This window comes from Tenrec ecaudatus, chromosome 13, assembly GCF_050624435.1.
Source record: "Tenrec ecaudatus isolate mTenEca1 chromosome 13, mTenEca1.hap1, whole genome shotgun sequence".
NCBI classification, from domain to species: domain Eukaryota; kingdom Metazoa; phylum Chordata; class Mammalia; order Afrosoricida; family Tenrecidae; genus Tenrec; species Tenrec ecaudatus.
This window is the reverse complement of record NC_134542.1, coordinates 20,316,973-20,336,335: the sequence shown is the minus strand read 5'-3', so window position 1 is coordinate 20,336,335 and position 19,363 is coordinate 20,316,973. Positions and strand designations below refer to the sequence as shown.

At 43.5% G+C, this 19,363-nt stretch overlaps 1 pseudogene; it reads left to right on the top strand.

The window, feature by feature from the left end:
• The first annotated feature begins 15,470 nt into the window (after nucleotides 1-15,470).
• Nucleotides 15,471-16,028, top strand: LOC142423848 (NHP2-like protein 1 pseudogene; annotated as a pseudogene).
• The last annotated feature ends 3,335 nt before the right edge of the window (nucleotides 16,029-19,363 follow it).

Genomic DNA, 19,363 nt, shown 5'->3' with positions numbered 1-19,363 from the left:
AAAAGAAAAGAGGAGAAAAAAATGATTAGGGCAAAGACTGTACAGATGTGCTTTATACAATTGATGTATGTATATGTATGAAGTGTGATAAGAATTGTATGAGCCCCTAATAAATTGTTAAAATTTAAAAAAATAAGAGCTATAAGAGTCCCCAATAAAATGATTTCTAAAATAATAATAAGAAGAAAATAAGAACGAAAACCAGCTGTGATTTAGGTGAAGGTCTAAAGAGCAGATCACTTGATGATTTACAACCAACAATTTATACGCACGTTTTTCAACTCAGAATCTATTTCTATCCCCTTGGTGTATCACGGCATACATATCTCACTTCCTCCCTGTATTTCCTCTTTCTTAGCCCTCTGAACTTCGTCTTTGGGTCAATGTTGCCCTTTTGATATGAAATAGTTGGTTTTTCAACATGGAGGTGAATTCAGTTCCAGACCCAAAGGGTAAGCAAGGGCTGTAGTCTTGGGGTCCCACCAGTCTCTATCTGACCAAGAAACCTGATCTCTTTTTAGATTTTGAGGTTTTTGTTCCACGTTTTTCTCTTACTCTATCCAGGACATTCTAATGTGATCCCTTTCAGAGGAGTGGTAGTGATAGCCAGGCACCATCTAGTTCTTCTGATCTCAGGGTTATGGACACTGATGTTGCCTGGCCCATTAATCCATGTTGTGTCGGTTTCCATCACTCTTCTTTCAACTGGATAGGGAAGCTACTCATCAATGCAGAATGTGGAACATTGTCTTTGTGAACTATGTTGTGCCAATTGTCTGCTGAGACTCCAGTCCTGATGGTCTATAGTCACACCCATGGTCCAGTCACTCATTCTGTATTTTGTTACGTCTAAAAAGTATGGATAACCTAGCCCCCAGGTGCACCACATCCATTGATGTATTTGCAGCAAAGGTAAACACTCATGTACAAACATCCTCTGTCCACCTGTATATGTACTTATGGGTATATGTCCACTCTCTCTCCCATATCTGTTCAGCCTACATGTCTTTCCATTCATCTACTCATAAATTACCACTCTCTTAGGGTTGTCTGTGCAACAGTATTTCTCTCTGTTGCCTCTAACTCTTGCAAATCTCCCCATGTCTTCCCGTGCCTCAATAACCTTTGCCTAACTTCCCCTTTGTTGTTCCCCTGCCTTCGCCATCACCCAGGTAATACTGTCTAACCTCTGGCCCAGCGGTTCTCAACCTGTGGGTCGCACCTCCTTTAGGGGGTCAAACTACCGTTTCACAAGGGATTCATAATAGTAGCAAAATTAGAGTGAAGATGTAGCAACAAAAATAATTTTATGGTTGGGTATTCACCACAACATGAGGAACTGTGTGGGAAACAGAAGGATTTCTCCCAAGCTGTCTCCCCCAAATATATGCCAAACTTAGCCGCTTGCGGCTGACTATACACTTGGAGGTCATCAGGAGCAGATCAGGGGTTAGTCTCCCTAAGAGCTATCAGCCATCTAGAGCAAGCAGACACCACTGTTTATCCCACAAGTAGGGTCCACTCCCTTCTGATAAGGATAGTAGTTGTCTGTTTCCTTGTAGGAGACCCCAGAGAGGTCAAACCCGCCCAAGGATGACCAAGGATCTAGGATCCGCCCATCTTGTCACATGTATACCCTCTCTCATTGCTCTATAACCTATAGCAGAGCCCCTTCCTATGATGTGGGTCCTCACCTGTAATTAGGGGGCTTGCATGTTCCCAGAGAATATAAAAGCCTGAGCTAGCATTAAATATCTCTCTCTCCCTCCACATGGACCACCAAGCGGGACTGAGGTAAGCATGCTACCATGAATTGTGTCTGACTCCATTTACTTCAATATTTCTCTTCTATCTCTCATGCTCTCTATATCTTTACTTACTATCGCTGTACAATTGCACCTACCAGACCCGTAATGATGTGTTAGGCCTGGCTTCCCCTGACAGAACTGTATGGAAGAGTCGCGGCAGTAGGAAGGTTGAGAACCACTGCTCTCACCCATGACTTCCCCTCTTTGCTCCCATCCCTGGAAGCCATTTCTTATTTTTCTTCTTTTTAACTTTATATAATAGTGGCCTCATACATTATTTGTCCTTTTGTGATTGACTGACTGCACTCATCACACTGTTCTTGCACAGTAGCTAAAGCAAGGGGAAGAAGAAATGAAGTCAAAGAGCTGAATAGAACATTTCACAGGGCAGCTCAAGCAGACAGAGACAAATATCATAACTAAATTTTCAAGGACCTGGAGTTAGAAAACTGAAAGAGAACACACTTGGCATATCTGAAACTGAAGGAATTCAAGAAAAATCCCAAGCCTTGAATTTTTATTTTAAAAGATTCTCCTGGCAAAATACTGAATGATTCAGGAACGATCAAGATGGAAAGACTACACAGAGTCACTGTACCAAAAAGAACTAGTCCACATCCACCATTTTAGGAGGTAGCATATGAGCAAGAACCAATGGTGCTGAAGGAAGACATTCAATCTGCACTGGATGCACTAGTCAAAAACAAGGCTCCAGGAATGGACGGAACACCCACTGAAATGTTTCAGAAAGCTGCAGAAGCACTGGAGGCACTCGCTTGTCTAGCCAGGAAATTTGGAAGACAGTTTACCTAGCCAACTGACTGGAAGAGATCCATAGTTGTGCCCATTCCAAAGAAAGGTGACCCAACAGAATGCTCAAACTGTAGAACAATATCATTGATAGAACACACAAGTAAAATTGTGCTGAAGGTCATCCAATAATAATTGCAACAGGACATTGACAGGGAGTTTCCAGAAATTCAGGCTAGATTCAGAAGAGGTCGTGGAACAAGAGACATCCTTTCTGGTGTCCGATGATTCTGGACTCAAACCAGAGAATAGCAGAAAGATGTTTACTTGTGTTTCACTGACTGTGCAAAGGCAGTGTGGGCAAATAATGTAAACTGTGGACAACTTTGAGAAAAATGTGAATTCTAGAACACTTCATTGTGCTCATTCGGGACCTCTACATGGATCAAGAGGCAATTATGCAAACAGAAAAAGTGTACATCAGGGTTGTATCTCACCATACTTGCTCAAGCTGTATGATAAGCAAATCCTCAGAGAAGCTTGATTATAGTAAGAGTGGGGCGCCACGATTGGAGGAACACTTATATCTGTGGTATGCAGATGACATGACCTTGCTTGCTGAACGTGAAGAGGAATTAAAGCATCTGCTGATGAAGATGAAAGACTGTAGCCTTCAAAATGGATTACAATTCTATGTAAAGAAAGCCATTCCTCATAACTGGACCATTCAGTAACATCATGATAAATGAAGAAAAGGTTGAAATGGTCAAGGAGTTTCACTTGCTTGGAGCCACAATCAATGCTCATGGAAACAGCAGTCAAGAGATCAAAAGACGTAGTGCATTAAATCAATCTGCTGCACAAGACCTCTTTACAGTATTGAAGAGCAATGATGTTTCTTTGAGGACTAAGGTGCGCCTGACCCAAGCAAGCCATGGTACTCTCCATTGTACCATATGCATATGAAAGTTGGACATTGAATAAGGAAGACCAAAGAAGAATCAATGCTTTTGAATTGTGGTGCTGGAGAATATTGAAGATGCCATGAACTGCTAAAAGGAGAAACAGATCTGGATTGGAAAAAGTGAGGCCAAAGTGCTCCTTAGAGGCAAGGATGGCAAGACTTCATCTTGCATGAAGTCAGGAGAGAAATATCTTGACATATTGTCAAGAGAAAAATATCGCTAGAGAAGGACATTATGATAGTAACAGGGGTGGGGGCGGGGGAGCAGTGAAGAAGAGGAAGGCCCTTGAGAAGATGGAGTGACACGTGGCTGCGTCAATGGGCTCGGGCATAGGAACTGTGAGGTTGGCGCAGGACCGGTAAGTGTTTCCTTCTGCTGTGCACAGGGCCACGAAGGGCCAAAGCAGACTCAATGACACCTAACAACAACAAATTGTGACAGAATAAATGGGTCTGTTAAAGCCATCCGTTTGTGTTATTATTTCTTGTGGTTGTGGTAGCGTTAGATCACTAAAACGTCGTGATTCGGTTTCATTTTTCTTCATGTGAAAATACAGTTTTCCAGCATCATTTATTGAAGCTACTTTTTTCTCCCCCCACTGGATGGATGGAGAACCCTTGGTGGGGGAAAATCAATTGACTAGAGATGTGTGGGTTTATCTGGGGGACTCTCAGTTCTATTCCATTGACAATGCGTTTACCATTAGATCCGTAGCAGGCAGCTTTTATTACTTGCTGTCGTTGTTAGGTGCCGTCCAATCGCTCAAACACAGAGTGACTCTGTGCTCAACAGAACACAAAGCTGCTCGTCCTGCCTCTTCCTCGCAGTTACGTTTGAGCCTTTGTTGAAGCCACTGTGTCCATCCGCTTTATTGAAGGTCTTCCTCTTTTTCGCTGCCCCTCGACTTTCTCAAATATGATGTCCTTCTCCAGTAACTGGTCTCTTTGGACATGTTCAAAGTACTTGAGACAAAGTCTCTCCATCCTTGCTTCCAAAACACCTGACCGTACTTCTTCCAAGACAGATTTGAATGGCCATGGTACATTCAATATCCCCCCTCCTCCCCCATCCATAGTTCAAATGCATCTACTCTTCTTCATCTTCTTTAGTCCATGTCCAACTTTCACAGCATATAAGATAAAAAATGCCATGGCTTGGGTCAGGGCATCTTGGTCTTCAGAGTAACGTCGTTAGAGCAGATAAACCAAATGCAGCATGTCATTTGGTTTCTTGACTACTACTTCCAGGAGAATTGATTGTGGATCCAAGCAGGACAAAGTCCTTGATGACTCCAATCTTTTCTCCGTTTAGTACCATGCTATATACTGGTCCAGTTATGAGGGTTTTTGTTTTCTTTCTATTGAGATGTAATCCATGCTGAAGACTGAAATCCTTGGGCTTCGTCAAGTGCTTCAAGTGCTCCTCACTTTCAGCAAGCAAGGTTGTAGCATCTGCACATCACAGGCTGTTCCTCCAATCCTGGTGCCTCATTCTTCTTCATGCAATCCAGTCTCTCTGATTATTTGCTCAGAATACAGATTGAATATGTATGGTGAGAGGATACAACCCTGAGGCACATCTTTCTGGATTATGACGTATTCCCTTGTTCTGTTTGCACAACTGCCTTCTGATCCACGAGTAGGTTCCACGTGAGCTCCATGAAGTGTTCTAGAATTCCCATTCTTCTCAAAGCTGTCCACACTTTGTTATGGTCAACAGAGTCGAATGCCTGTATAATATATACAAATAGATATCTTTCTGATACGCTCAGCTTTCAGCCAAGATCAATGTGACATTGGCCATGATATCCCTTGTTCCGTGTCTTCTTCTGAAACCAGCCTGAATTCTGGAAGCTCCCTGTCAAAGGTAGTGCTGCAACTGTTGTGGAATGATATTCAGCAAAATTTGATTTGCTTGTGAAATCAATGCTCTTGTTCTATGATTTATGCCTTCTCTTGGGTCACCTTTCTATGAAATGGACCCAAATATGGATCTTTTCCAGTTGGTTGGCCAAATAGCTGTTTTCCAAATTTCTTGGCATAGGTAAGTGGGGGCTTCCAAGACTTCTTCAGCTTTCTGAAACATTTCAGTTGGTATTCCATCCATACCTGTAGATTTGTTTTTCACTAATACCTTCAGTGCAGGTTGGACTTCTTCCTTCAGTATCATTGGTTCGTGACCATATGCTACCTCTTATAATTGTTGACTGTCGGCTAGTTCTTTCTGGTACATGACTCTGGGCATTCTTTGCACCGTCTTTTGATGCTTGCTACATCATTCAATATTCTGCCCATAGAATCTACCACTAGTACAACTTGAGGCTTGATGTTTTCCCTTTCTTTCCATTTCAGATATGCTGTATGTATTTTTGCCTTTTTGGTTTTCTAACTCAGTCTTTTGCACATTTCATTATAATACTTTCCTTTGTCTTCTTGGGCTGCCCTATGAAATTTTCTATTCAGCTGTTTGACTTCATGATTTTTCAATTCTTACTCTATAATTATGAGCAAGTTTCAGAGTCTCTTCTAACATCTATTTTGATCTTTCTTTATTTCTTGTCCTTTTTTTTTTTTTTGCTGTCTTCCTGTATGATGTTCTTGATGTCCTCCCACCGCTCATTAGGTCTTCTGTTTAATGTGTCAGATCTGTCCAATCTGTTCTTGAGATGCTGTTGGAATTCAGGTGGGATAGATTCAAGGCTGGATTCTGGCTCTCGTGCAGTTGTTTTCGTTGTCAGCTTAAACCTGAACTGATATATGAGCAACTGATGGTCTGTTCCAGTCGGTCCCTGGCCTCCTGCTAGCTGGTGATATTGAGTTTCTCCTTCGTCTCTCCGCACAGGGGTAGCTGATTTGACTTCTGTGCATTCCATCTGGAGAGTCCATGTGGATAAACAAACTGCCACTGAGTCAATGCTTACTCATAAGGATGTTTCTGAGACCATAACTGGGGACAAGAGCAGAAACCTAGCTTCTGGTGGTTTCAAACTGCCGACCATGTACCAACGCTAAACCACTGCACCACCAGGGCTCCTTTTTTTATTGTTCAAAAATAAATATATTTGCAAAGAGGAAGTCATTGGTCTTGAGTAATTCTATCATTTCATTTGACCTCCAGGTTCATTTCTATCATCGACAGCTTGTTTTCTTTTCTTTTCTTTAACAGTTTTGTTAGCACTTTATCCACATGTCATCCAATTCAATAATTCAATATCAAGAAGAGTTAAAAAATTGTCACCATATTCAATTCTAGAAAATTTTCTTCATGCTTGTACTCAGTGTTATTCCAGGACCTTAATTTCAACTCCTGCTCCTTCCTTTTTGTTTCCAACTTTTGCATTCCAATTCCCAATAATGATTACTGCATCTTAATTGCGTGTTTGATTAATTTCAGACTGAAGATACTGGTAACATTCTTGAATTTCTGTGTCACTAACTGTAGAGTAAACCAGCCTTTAACAACCAAGGGATCCGTATGTGCAATTGTACAGCTATCACATGTAAAGATTATAGTAAAGTCATAGGAGAGAAGATAAAATAAAGGAGTCAGACACATTTTATGGTAGCATGCTCAGCTCCGCTCCTCTTGGTGGCCCATGTAAAGGTGGGAGAAGAGACAGGGAGTCTTTACTGTCTCGGTACATTTACAGGTAGCCATAAGACATGCCTATTCAGGAGTTACATATGTCACAAGGTGGGTGGTAACCAGAGTTAAGTCCCTGAACTCACAGGTGAGGAAACCCAATACCTGCATTGGGGGAATGGGTGCCAAGGCGGGAGGTGATAACAAGCTATGTCTGCTTCTATAGGGAGACAGAATCACCCATCTGCTCACTTTAAGGCAGCATAGCCGTTAGGGGAGAATCTGTGGGAATGATATTTAAAGCAGGATAATGTACTTGGACTTGGTTTCTAACTTACCAAAGTGATGTCTTCTCGTGGAATGTTGGCTTTCCAGACTCCCTCTGTTTTTAGTTAGGGAGTATAGTCCTGGTGATATTTCCCTCAGTGTTAGTTTACCACAACTAGTTTTAGTGGTTAGTGAATAAATTTGAATAATAATTTAATTGACTGGATTTCTTTGTAGGTGGATAGAAAGTATCCTATCACAGAAATGCCTGATTCAATATGGCCAATGCCAGTCAGTTTCATATCAATCTTTTTATGTTCCAAAAAATTTTCTATAACTTCAAATTAATTTTTATACTTCCAATTCATTTTTATAACTTCTAACTCATACTTCATACATTCCAAGTTCCATTTATTAATAGATCATTACAGTTCTTTCTTCTCAGTTTGAGTTTTGTCCAATTGGTACATGAGGTGCAGAAGGCTTCACTCACAAAGGCTTGGCTGCATCCTTGTCATATGGTCACTGCATCCCTGTCAGTCACACGGTCACTACATCTCTGTTATATGGTCACTGCATCCCAGTCATGCGGTCACTATATCCCAGTCATACGGTCACTGCATCCCTGTCATACGGTCACTTCATCCCTGTCATGCAGTCACTTCATCCCTGTCATACGATCACTGCATCCCTGTCATACGGTCACTTCATCCCTGTCATACGGTCACTTCATCTCTGTCATGCGGTCACTTCATCCCTGTCATGCGGTCACTATATCCCAGTCATACGGTCACTGCATCCCTGTCATACGGTCACTTCATCCCTGTCATGCGGTCACTTCATCCCTGTCATACGGTCACTGCATCCCTGTCATGTGGTCACTGCATCCCTGTCATACGGTCACGTCATCCCTGTCATACGGTCACTTCATCTCTGTCATGCGGTCACTTCATCCCTGTCATATGGTCACTGCATCCCTGTCATAAGGTCACTGCATCCCTGTCATACGGTCACTGCATCCCTGTCATGCGGTCACTTCATCCCTGTCATGCGGTCACTTCATCCCTGTCATGCGGTCACTTCACCCGTGTCATGCGGCCACTTCATCCCTGTCATACGGTCACTTCATCCCTGTCATACAGTCACTGCATCCCTGTCATACGGTCACTTCATCCCTGTCATACAGTCACTGCATCCCTGTCATACGGTCACTTCATCCCTGTCATATGGTCACTGCATCCCTGTCATACTATCCACTCTACTTTGCGACAGCAGTTCCTCCTTGGACATATTTTGAGTGTCTTTTGACCTCACGATCTCTGACAGTGTCCTACTACTATTCATGAGGCTTGTAGTATCTGTTTTGATGCTATTCCTAAGGTTTTCCATGGCTACTCCCTCTGAAATGGACAGCCTATTCCTTCTTGGTAGTATGTTATTAGTCTGTGAGCGCTACTGAACCCTGTTCTGGGTGATCCTGCTGGTATTGGAACTATCAGTGACATAGCTTCCGGCCCCACAGCGACACATGTCACCACAGGATGACCAACTGACAGACAAGTGGCGAGCTCCTACTCACATCAGCCCTAAAAACCAGTGCAACCCTGTGCAGTCCGGTGCCATTGTGGCAACGATTGTTATGTTTGAGTCCGTTGTTGCAGACACTGTGTTGGCCCGTCTTCTTACGGGCCTTTCTCTTTTTCACTGACTCCCTATTTCTTTTTACTTAGAAATGCATATTCACTGACTCCCTATTTCTTTTTACTTAGAAATGCATAATACATCAATTCTTTACTCTGTGCCTTGGTAACAAAGTTAATATTAACATTTTGTTTTCAAAACATACATCATTCTTTTTTTCCCCTTGCTTTTATTGGTGGCTTTCCATCTCTTATCATAATCTATACATTCCTCCAATGTGTCAAGCACTTTTGCACATATGCCACCATCATCATTTTCAAAGCATTCTCTTCCCACTTGAGCCCCTGATATCAGTTCCCCAGTTCTTCCCCAACTCTCCCCCTCCCACCCTCCTTCATGAACACTTGATAAGTTATAGATTATTATTTTCATATCTTACATCATCCTCCGTAGCCCCTCACCCACTTTTCCGATATTCGTCCCCCTGGGAGGGGGTTATAGATCGATCCATGTGATTGATTCCCCCTTTCTCCCCCACACCTTCCACTAATCCTCCTGGTATCTCTACTCTCATTGTTGGCCCTGAGGGGTTTATCTAGCCTGGATTTCCTGTGTTTCAGGCTCTTATCTGTAGCAGTGTGCGTGCTCTCTGACCCTCTGCTTTATCGAGCATGATGTCCTTTTCCAGGGGCTGGTCTCTCCTGACCACACCTCCAGAGTACATGAGATGATGTCTCCTCATCCTCGATTCTATGGAAACTTCTGGCCTTACTTCTTCCAAACAGGTTTGTTTGTTCTTCGGGCAGTCAATAGTACTTTCAATATTCTTTCCCAAGTCCATAATTCAAATGCATAGATTCTTTTTTTTCCCAAAAAAAACTTTATTGGCATGCTATTTGCATAATATACTATTCAACAGTGCAATCACAGGCAGAAGAGTTGTACAATCAACATCACAATACGTTTCAGAATATTTTCTTCATTCTTGTGCTCATCGTTATTAGCTCCTCATTTCCCCTCCATCTCCCTTGCCATCCCCAATCCCCCCAAGGAGCCATTAATACAGTTACTATCTCTATAGATTTACATATTCTGGATCGCATATCAAGAAAAATACTTAAAAACAAGCAAACTAAACTAACAAGAAAAACAAAGTAAACCCTCAATCAAAAAGAAAAGGGAAAATATTCAAAACTAGAAATTTAAATAGATCAAAACGATCTTGGTTTTTTCCAGTTTTATATTATTCAATAATTCAATCACTCAATCATATCACAGAGAATTGTACAATCACCCCCCATCAACTTTTTAGTATTCCCCTCCCTCGTAGTCAAATCGCCTTGAAGATGAGTTAAAGGTGATCACAATCCGTTCCAGTGCTCCCTGCCCCCTCCCATCTTCATTAGTTACTCCCGACATCCCCTTTCCCACTCTATCTCCACACACACACCCCTGTATTCCCTATATCCCCTGTATCTGTTATTATCATTATGCATCCACTCCTCCTGTACTTCACAGCTGGGAGACCAGATAGAAAACAAAATTTCATTAAGGGTAAAAACATAATAGTATACAGACAGAAATACTAATAATGCATAAAAAGGAAAAGACCACCAACAATAATCAAAAGGCCAGGGAAGAAATTTCTGTCATGGAACCAGTAAGAGATACTTGAACCCAGAACAAATCCAGGTCGAGTCTACAGGATGGTTGACTGACCAAGTTTTGAGTTCAATCCAGCATAGTCAAGATTACAATCTCTGCCTGATAGTAAGGCTGATGGAGACTCTTGCCTGTGGTGAGAAGGGATCTACCAGTGGCTCAGTCTGACCAGATACTCTGCAGATGGATTGTGGGCTCTCACCATCCCCCATTGCCCTCCACAAATTGAGGGTTCATAATTTTTGCTCCGATGCCTTTCTCCTTACCATATTCAAGTTTTGTAATTGTCATCTTTGGATCACACAAGTTGATGTGCTTCTTCCATGTGGACTTAGTTGATTCCTCGCTTAGATGGCTGCTTATATGAATACAAGCCTTTAAGACCCCAGACACGATTCCTATTGATAGCTGAGCACCAGCTGCTTTCTTCACACTTTGCTGTAGTACCCCTATCTTCAGTGATCATTTCATGAAGATATCTATGTAGCAATGTCATGATATAAAAACTAATTGTTCTTAAATTGGAGCCTGGAATTAGTGTGATGCCAAAACCCATTCCTGGATCTATGCCTCCTTTCTTTCTTTCTTTTAATTTGCTATAACTTGGAAGCCAATACATATGTCATATCCTTCCAGAATTCAATCATGTCAAATATAATTGTGGAATTCTTACATAATCATACATGTTTCCAAAACATACATTTCCTTCCTGGACTTCATGACATTACCTCCATCTTATCTCCCTGAGATAGTTAAAGTTTATTGTGCCAACCTGGCCGATAAACACATATGGGGTTAATTGAAAGGAAGAGAGATAAATGGCTCGGTGAGCCTCGCCTTTCTAGTTCTCAGGTCTCTTGCTTTCTGAGACCTGAGAACTAGCCAGTTCCCTGCTTCAGCTGGCAAGGCTCACTGCCTGCAAGACATTCCCGAGGAGAAGCCACATGGACTTACCCTGATGCAGCCCTGGGTGCTGGAGCAGCTGTGTGGAGACCCCTGCCAGCACTGAGATGCTTACATGCTCATTGATTCGGCTTTCCTCCTGCAGTCGGAATCACTGTGTGTGTTTTGTCAGATGGAGGAGGACTTTGTGGATTGGTGTTGGACGTATGGGCTAATGTTGGACTTTTGGGCTGGGGTGGCACTGGGTTGGGATGTGCACTTACCCTTTATATAAGCTCTCTCTTATACATATGAGTTTCTCCTATACATATGAGTTTCTGTGGATTTGTTTCTCTAATGTGCCCAGACCAACACACTCCTTTGCCTGTTTATAGCCCTCTTCCCCCAAACCTCTCTTATAGTTTCTTTCCCTGTAGGCTCAACATCCCTGGGTTTCATTTACCAAACAATAAAGCAAAAAATTACACAGTTTCAAGAGGGTGAGCCCCAATGGCAACGCGCCTCTGAGATACACCTGAATATAAACAAACATAAGCAGAATATAACAGACTGGCCGTCGCAGCGTTGCCAGGATAATACGTATCTTAATGCAACAAATGCATGGATTCCTGTGTAGTCTTATTTATTGTCCAACTTTCCCAGGCATGGGAGGTGATTGAAAATTCCCTGGCTTGGACCAGGCACTCTTTCCTTCTCAAAGTGATGTCCTTCTTCCTCAACCCTATGAAGAGGTCTGGTGCAGCAGACGGCTCACACGATATGCTATTTGACTGCTTGAGAGCTGCTTTCATGAGTAAGCATGGATTGTGTGTCAATGCAAAATGAAATCCTTAACAACTTCATTCTTTTCTCCATCTATCATAATCTCTTGATTTGGTTGTGAGGAATTTTTGTTTCCTTTACTCTGACTCGCAAACCATACTGAAAACGGAAGGCTTTTGGTTTGCAACAGCAAGTGCTTCCCGCCCTCCTCATTTTCACCAAGCAAGGCTGTGTCGTCTGCATGCCACCGTTATTAATAAGCCTTCCTTCCCTCCTGATGTCACAGTCTTCCTCATGTAGTCCAGCTTCTCAAGTGACTTTCTGAGGCTACAGATTGAATAAGGACGTGAAATGAGACAACCCCAACAAACACCTTTCCTGATTTTAAACCACGCAGTGTATTCTTAGTCTGTTTGAAAGACTCTTAGCAACTCCACAAGACAGAGTCGAGCTGCCCTTGTGTATTTCCAAGGCTGTAAATTTTCACAGGAGTCGAAAGTCCCATCTGTCTCCCAAGGAGCAGCTGGTATTTTTGAAATGCTGAGTTTGTAGTTAGCAAGTCCAACATGGAACCCACTGTGCCACCAGAGTCACTGTGAATAGGAATTGACTCGATGGCAGTGAGTTTGCTTTGGCTTGAAAGACTAACTCGTGGTGTGTGCACAGCTTCCACATGAACACAATGAGTGTCCTGGCATTCCCTTCCTTTGCAACATGATCCACAGGTTGCTCCGAGTCACACAGTGGAATAACTGCGTTTACCTGGTCAATAAAACACATCTTTCTGGTGTTCTCTGCTCTCAGCTAAGATCCATCTGACATCAGCAAGGATATCTTTTGTGACACATCCTCCTCTAAACCTAGCTTGAATTTCTACCAGTTCCCTGTCAGTGTGCTGCTGCAACCATCTCTGTGTTATTTTCAGCAGTATTTTACTTGCATGTCATATTATGTTGTTCGACAATTCCTGCATTCTATTGGGTTGCTTTTCTTTGGAATGGGCACAAATATGAATGTCCTCCAGTCAGGTGGCCGAGTAGCTGTTTTCTAAATTTCTTGGCATCGATGAGTGAGTGCATCCAGTGCTTTATCAGCTTGCGGAAACATTTTCGTGGGTATTTTATCAATTCCTGGAGCCTTGTTTTCCACTAATGCCTTCGGTGTGGGTTGGACTTCTTCCTTCAATACCATCCATTCTTATTCATCTACTACTTCTTGAAAGTATGGTTTTCATGTTGACCAGTCTTTCGGGTACAGTGACTCTATATTGCTTTAATTATTTTTATTTTATTTTTATTTTTAGGGACATAGCACATGCTTTCATGGAGCTCCATGTTCAGAGGAACATCTTTAATTGGAATTAATGGGAAAGTCTCTTCTTTTTCCAACTCATGAACAGAAACGGCAGTCACGTTTTGCCAGACCTTCGCCCTAAGTGCAGAAATTCCTGTCTGTAGTCAAGCCCTATGGACAGGTCAATCAGAGTACAGCAGTCACTAAAAATCCACATCAGTTAAGGCACCAAGGCACAAGCATTCTATCACTGGTCACTTATTCACATATTGCCCATCCATATTGGTGTGTTCACATCAGGCTACTTCCCCTTCCTCAATGTGGTCAATTCTTGGCATTAGTGCCTCATTCCTCTTAACACACTCAGGACCCAACATATTTTCTTCTACGTCCAGAGGTGGGGAAAAGGTAAGCAGGTAAGAGGAAAAGAGAGAAAATCTTCCTGGGAGTACTCGCCACCCAGGCTTGACCAGCGTGGAACTGCGGGCGAACCCAGCCCTCAGTTTCTGCAGGGAAGATTTTGGCAAAGGCTGATGGCAAAAAAAAAAAAGTCTCAATTGAAGTGTGAAGGTGATGTGAGCTCACAGCCTTAGACTGATGTCCTTTGGAGGAAATCTTAGCCCGGGACACCAGTGTGGCCTGCTGAGCTGGAGAGGCCACTTCAACAAGTTGATGACTTCTGTCTCTGAAATCCCTCCTCTCTCCTTATCCTCAAGCCTTAATTTCTTGATCGTGCATTTCCTGGATTTTGACTGTCCCTTGGCTTCCTGTGGCGTGTCAGGAACGTCCTGTTTTGGGTCAGGGTAAACACACCGCCGCTGGAGCCTTAGATAAACGTCCACTTTCTGCCTATCGGCAATCAAATTGACTGGCTGGCACCGTTTCCACAAAGTATCCCTATGTGCCTCATGAACCTGAGGCAAAATAGTTGGCAAAGGATGTTTTTGGGGTTTTTTTTTTGTACTATGGCATGCTTTGGCTTGTTCCCTTGTTTGAGGAAGCTGAATTTGTTTCTTGTCCTCGGGCTTCTTCAGTTTGACTCCCGGTGGGGTGAGAACGCTTTGCTCACTTGATGCTCTCCATTAAGTTCCTCTGTCACAGTGTGATGATGAAGCTACGACTGTCCAACTCGCTTTTGAAGCAATTCTTTTCCATTCCCATTGGATTTGAGGACGCCATTTCCAGGAACACGCAGGGAAAGGCCAAGTCAGCAATGCAAAAATGTCTGAGTTTCCCCCTCTTAGCCTGAAGGGTTTCTAGCTGTTTCCTCTTTTAAAAGAAAATGTTACCCCGATAAGCTCTGGTATCCTCCTTCCTATCACTCCCCTGCTCTGGAGTGAATCCCAACTCTTAGCGACCCTGCAGCACTGCCTAGAACTGCCCTCAAAGAGTTCAAAAACTGCAATTTTTACTGAAGCTGACTGGTTAGGATTTTCCCTCTACAGCCATTTTTTGATGCTTCTTGTGTCATTCAATATTTCACCCATGGAATCCTTCAATATTTCAACTCAAGACTTGAAATTTCCTTCAGTGCTTCCAGCTTGAGATGTGCCTAATGTGTTCTTTCTTTCTGACTTCGTATCCTCCAACTGCCCTTTGAGAACGTTCGAGTCAGCTCTTTTACTTCACCATTTTGCTTTAGCGACTGTACATTCACCAACAAGTTTCAGGGTCTCTTGTGACATCCACTTTAATCTTTTCTTTGTTTCCTATTTAATGACCATTTGTTTTCTTCATGTCTGATGTTCTTGACATCATCTCTACCTCATCAATGTCTGTGGTACTTACATGATCTAGTGTCAACTTGAGACTATTAAGAGTGAATGGGTGGCAGGCACCGCTCGTGCACCAACTTCGGCTGCGCTCCTCCCGGAGTGGCGAGACCACGGAACCGCAGCCATGACTGAGGCAGATGTAAATCCGAAAGCCTATCCCCTCGCAGATGCCCACCTCACCAAGAAGCTGTTGGACCTTGTTCAGCAGTCCTGTAACTACAAGCAGCTTCGCAAAGGAGCCAATGAGGCTACCAAAACCCTCAACAGAGGCATCTCGGAATTCATCGTGATGGCCGCGGATGCCGAGCCGCTGGAGATCATCCTGCACCTCCCGATGCTGTGTGAGGACAAGAATGTGCCCTATGTGTTTGTGCGCTCCAAGCAGGCCCTGGGCCGGGCCTGTGGCGTGTCCAGGCCTGTCATCGCCTGCTCCGTCACCATCAAGGAGGGCTCGCAGCTAAAGCAGCAGATACAGTCCGTCCAGCAGTCCATTGAGAGGCTGCTCGTCTAGGCCCCTGTCCAGGGCGGGGGTCGGAGATGCTCTGGGCTCGTGTGTGGTCTTCTCGGCCGTTCCCTCATCATTGTAAAATATTGTCCTGGTTTCCGAATTTTTTTATTGTTTCATTGCCCTTTCTCTCCCTCCTCCTCTGTGCCATCTCCTCCTGTTCCCTTTGGACCCAGAGCTAGTGCATAGAGGAAAGCAGTACGTGGGCTACTTTCAGAGGCAGGGATCGGCCAGGAGCAACCTTGTAGAACCGAGTCAGCTCTGGCTCGAGCTTGGGCCCGCTCCAAGCAGCCACTAGGCACCCTGTGTGCCCTGCACACAGAACCTTACATACGTGTGAAGGATTGCTAGCCTTCCTTTGCTTTCTAGGGGCTGAGTCACTTGGGGGGAAGGGAGGGACTTGTGTTTGGTGAGCCTGTTGGGCATCTTCAGCTACCAGTGTGCCCCTGACCATGAGTGGGGCAGGGCGGCAACCGTGCTAGAGAGGTCCTGCAAGCTTGGTTCAGAGGCAGCCTGGGCGAGGGAGACTTGGGACAGACAGCCCAAGGCAGCCGAATCCCAGGAACCTGAGTGTGGGTTCCTTCAGTGGACATTTTGTGCAGATGCTGAGAGCCCCAGTGCTGCTGCTGCCACCATGCCTGGCAGCCATGTCCTCTCCCCCCAAAAGGGACAGTGCTCATGTGAGCCAATCCATTCTTGAGAACATTCTAATAAAAGGATTTACTCACATTCCGGTGTAAAAAAAAAAAAAGAGTGAATGGGTGGCATCTAGCTTGTCAATCAGGTTCGAGTTTGATAACCTCATTTGAAAGCACTAAGGAGATAAATAGCTCACTGGAGACGGGACACACACTCACTCCCTGTGAGACATTTCTGCTGACAAGACATACGGAGCTACGCTAGAACCCTGGAGCTGGAGAAGCCATGTGGAGACCCCTGCTAGCGTTGAGATGCTTCCACTGCCACTGTATCCACAACACTTTCCACCCACTAGCCTATAATCTTCCTGCATTCAACGTCATTTCATGGTTGTGTGAGTCTGAAGAGGAATTTATCGACTGGTATTGGACGTATGGGCTAATATCGGACGTATGGACTTGAACTGGACTGGACTGGAATGTTTTCTCAATATAAAATTGCTCTTTTATATAAAGCTCTTTCTTACACACATTTGTCTCTGAATTTGTTTCTCTAGTCAACCCTAACACAGTATCATTAGGGTTCGATGTGTCAAGTATGTTCCTCAGATGGTCTTTAAATTCAGGTAGGATATACTCAGGTCATATTTTGAATCTCTGGACTTATTTTCATTTTTTTCACCTTCAACCTGAATTTGCATATGAGCAATTGATTGATCTGCTCCACAGTCGGTCTCTGGCCATATTTTCATTGATGATATTGAGCTTCTCCAGTGTCTCTTCTCACAAATGTAAACTCATTGTCATCAAGTTGATGTCCATTCATTGTGACTCTATAGGAGGGTAGAACCGCCCCTGTGAGTTTGCAAGACTGTAACTCTTTACCAAAGTAAAAAGCCCCAACTTTCTCCCTCCCACAAATGTAGTCATTTCATTTCTGTGCATCCCACCTAGCAGAGCCAATGTGTATATAGTTGACATTTATGTTGTTGAAGGGGGGTGAAAGAGTATTCCCAATGAAGAAGGCATTGCAAATTTCTGTCATGTGATCGTCCACTTCATTTCCATCCCCAAGACCATATTTCCCAAGGACTGTTTCTTCCCAACTACTGTCCTCTTTGTTTCTAACTTTTCCATTCTAATCAACAGTAATGGCAATGCATCTTGATTTGATTTCAGACTGAAGAAGTTGGTAGGATTCACCAATGTCACCATCACGGCCTTCAGTGGTAGGTGAGTACATTTTAATAATAGTTGTATTAACTGATCTTCCTTGTAGGTGTGTAGATCTTATCCTATCACAGACAGCATTGTACTTCAAGGTAGATCTTGGAATGTTCACTTTGATGATAAGTGTGACATCATTCCTCCTGAATTTAACATCTTGTCACAGTAAACCATATGATTGTTTCTTTGCTTCAAAATGGCCTAAACCAGTCCATTTCAGCTCACGAGTGCCTAGGTTATTGATCTTAATGTATTGTTTCATTTTTTATGATGTCCACCTTTTCTACATTCACACTTTGTACTTCCACATTCTATTAGTGGATGTTTGCAGGTGTTTCTTCCATTTTTTAGTTGTGCTTGTGTGAGTCTAGAGAAACAAATTCATAAACACACACATATATATAAGGGAGAGGTTTATATACAAGAGGAACTGAACATTGAGAAAACATCCCAACCCAGTCCAGTCCAACATCGCAAGTCTGATATTAGCCCATATGTCCGACAGCAATCAATAAAGTCCTCTTCTGACTCATGAAACACATGCAATATGTTTGTGTATTGTAGACAATCACAAGCCAGTGGGTAGAAAGTCTTTGGTAACAGAAGCGTCTCGGTGCTGGCAGGGGTCTCCACATGGCCATTCCAGTTCCCAGGGCTGCATCAGGGTAGGTCCATGTGGCATCTCATCCGGGATGCCTCAAGGGAAGTCAGCCTTGTCAGTAGAGTCTCCAAGGGAATGAACGCAGAGAGATAGTGTCTCCTGCCTCCAAGAAGGAATTCCCAGATTTCCCAGAATTCTCAGGAGGCCATGCCCACAGAAGTCTCATTGGCTACCTCCAGAGTGACAGCCTAGACTCCACCCCTACACTCTTAATCCTTACATTGATACCAGATTAGGTGACTACCACAGAATGAAGGTCCCCAAAGTTTTACTCTTTCCACCTCATTTCACTTGACTATGCTTTGTGGAGGGAGCTCTTCCCACATCATATTTTGAGGGTCTTAAAACACAAAAGGCACTATATCTGACAATGCACTGGTATTCATAAGGATTTCAGAGGCTAATCCCTCAGAAATTGACAGCCTATTCCCTATTGCAGTCTGTTCATCATCCAGAAGCACCACTGAAACCTGTTCACTGTGGTGACCCTCCTGGTATTGAAGAACTGGCGACATATCGTTCAGCATCACAGCAAAAGGCAAGCGACCTATCAGTACTAAAAACTGGCAGGTGAGTGGGATCAATGCCGCAGCATTCCAAAGCAGTGATTGATTTGGGCTTTTTGTAGAAGCTTGTTAGTGTCCCTGAGGTAAAAATGCAAAATAAGTCACTCTGGCAGTAGATGCAGACGCAGCACAAGGGAAAATTCCAATTCTGCATGTGGAGGAGGTAGAGGTCCTAGTGTGGTAGTTTCTAAGGCAAAGAAAATAATGTTCAGGCCAACACCTGAGGGCGGCTTGTCGGGAACTTGGAGGAGGCCCGTCTAAGTTGGCCTTGCACCTCAGTGACTCCTCGTTCTGAGTGTGGTTTGTCACGTGAAGTTTTTAAAAATCAAGCTGTTGGGCATAAGAAGAGGCTGCCGGC